Source organism: Gadus chalcogrammus, chromosome 3 (genome assembly GCF_026213295.1).
Source record: "Gadus chalcogrammus isolate NIFS_2021 chromosome 3, NIFS_Gcha_1.0, whole genome shotgun sequence".
Lineage (NCBI taxonomy): Eukaryota > Metazoa > Chordata > Actinopteri > Gadiformes > Gadidae > Gadus > Gadus chalcogrammus.
Genome location: NC_079414.1, coordinates 22,168,720 through 22,171,219, shown reverse-complemented (window position 1 = coordinate 22,171,219; position 2,500 = coordinate 22,168,720). Strand labels below are relative to the sequence as shown.

General features: G+C 47.5%; 1 protein-coding gene across 1 annotated transcript in view; it reads left to right on the top strand.

Moving 5' to 3' along the window:
• The window catches only part of LOC130380103 (sodium/potassium/calcium exchanger 3-like), a 45,486-nt gene that overhangs the window by 29,775 nt on the left and 13,211 nt on the right, over positions 1 to 2,500 (top strand). The window lies entirely within an intron of this gene.

Genomic DNA, 2,500 nt, shown 5'->3' with positions numbered 1-2,500 from the left:
CCGGTGTCTGCGAGCCAGATTAAAAGACGGATTAATTCCCTCCTGACTTTTGGTTAGTGTTGAGTCTCATTAATTCTCTCTCGCTGTTAATTCCCCGTCCAATAAAAGCACACAGAGTCGTCCTTCGTGCGTGTTACAGGTGCTGGATTACACCAAACTAGCTGTAGTGTGGCTTAACGTTCCAGCGAAAACAAATAATTTATTTTAGTATCACACACACATCCATTGCATTCTGGACTGCAGCTTTGATGGACCATTCCTGTCCTGCGCTTAATGGCCTCTCGCAATAACACGTGAGGAATAAATGATCCCTCGACGCGGCGAACACACAACTCAAAAGATTGGATTTTCCCAGCATGCAGCAGCCCATTAGCCCCAGCGTCAGGCACATGGAGTTCAGGCACATTCTACGGGCTATAGACAGATGGATGAATTGTTAATGCACCAACAACTGCCCACACATTCAATCACATCAATCCTGAGTCTAGCGGCTCTTACCTTTAAACCAAGCTCGAGATCTCAATGAAGATGTCTTGTTAAATTCTGGAGGGGGAGGAACGGGGAACACAAGTGTCTTTGTGGGGATTATTCTGCGCTTTCTTTGGGTACACAAACTCCCACGATGTGTGCTTGATACTCCGAGGTTTGCTCGTGGCACATATCCCCATTGAAAAATGGAAGTATCTCCTGTTGGAAGATACGATTTAATTTTAAAAGACTCAAAGCTTCGCCTAGTCTCTGGCTGCATAGCCACCCCCTGCCACCACCCCTACGCACTTATAGTATGTTGTACGTTCTGGCACTTAATGTACGCACTTATTGTATGTTGTTTGTCCTGGCACTTAATGTACGCACTTATTATATGTTGTACGTTCTGGCACTTAGAAATGGTACCCCAGCATTGTGTAGCATCTGATCCTATCTATCTTTGTTGTTGAAGGGGAATGGGTTAACCCAGCGATTGTTAGTGCTTGGCACTTGGTTCTATGAAAATCCCTAGTGTACCGACACAAATATATTGTTGTTTCTCTTTCTTCTGACAAATGTATTTGTTGTAAGTCGCTTTGGATAAAAGCATCTGCTGACGCCGCGTTCGCACGTGTCATCTGTCTGTTGACGGATCTCGTTGACTTCGCACGGGCCGCTCTCGAAATGCATTGTGGGTCTGTCCGTTCTGTCGCCTCCGTAGCCTGCGTCAAAAAGCTGATAAATGTTAAACTTTTCAGGCAGCGACGGATCTGTCAGCTAATCAGATTGCAGGATGCAAATGCCATTCTGTGACTGGCTGCAGGCTGCGTCTACAAAGACTACTCCCCCATACGTCAGACACAACCTCCGTCTGTCAACGGACTTGTGCAGTGTGAACGCGACGTAAATGCCCTGAATGTAAATGTAAATTCGGGGTGGTTAAATGTGCACAAAACTCCTTCACTCACCCGACTTCACTCGCTTCAGTCGGCTGACGTCACGGGGCATGTCAGAAAGACCGCTTTTACAATTACGTTTGGTTTTCGTGGCAACAGACCGCAGAGAGACTGAAAGTAGGACACAAGAGGGATCCGATGATCCACCGTTGGGTGAATCCATTGTTCACCTACAATATGTATTCATCTGTCCTTCTCCTTTGGCTGTTTGCTCTGTATGCGCAGATAACACTTGTTATCTGCTGATGCAGATCTATTTGAAGCTATCACAAAACCATAAAGACCCCAAACCCGTTAACCCCACTTAACGTAACCTTGCAGGACGTACTACATACAGTGAGGGCGTGGGAGGGGTGTCAATGCAGATTCTAGGTGAACTCTGAACGACTGAGTCTTGAGGCTTTTGCAGAAGCTGGTGAGCGACCCTGCGGTCGTGACATCGGCAGGGAGTTGTTCAGCCTGAGAGGGCCTGCCCTCCCCTGGTTCATTGAGCTCTGTGTCCCGTCCCCCCCCCCCCCCCAACCCCTGGGTCCTCCCTCACTATGCGTGTCGCATACATTATTGAACGCCGCCAGGGTTGTCCTTATGCAACGATACCCTACGCAGGGCACCGGCGTGTTCACATGCATGGGAATAAGAGCATTCCATGTATGAATGTATACGGTGGATTATTTAGAGATCCGCTTAGTGGTGGTAAGGGAGGAGAGAGTGGTGGTGGGGGGGTGGGTTTTCCTAAGGGTTAGTTATCACACGTCGTCGTGTTGAGGCAGCATCCATTCACTGTGGAAACTTTGTTATCGTGGTTATTGAACTGAGATGTTCTTTATTGTCCCTAGATGAAGAGATAGTAGGGAAAGTAAAGTATGAGTAAAGCTTTATTATTTATGAATATGCTGTATCTCTCTTTCTCTCTCTCCCTCTCTCTCTCTCTCTTTCTCTATTTCTCTCTCTCGCTCTCTCTCTCTCCCGCTCTCTCTCTCTCTTTCTCTCTCCTCTCTCTCTTTCTCTCTCCTCTCTCTCTTTCTCTCTCCTCTCTCTCTCTCCCTCTCGCACTCTCTCGCTCTCTCTCGCTCTCT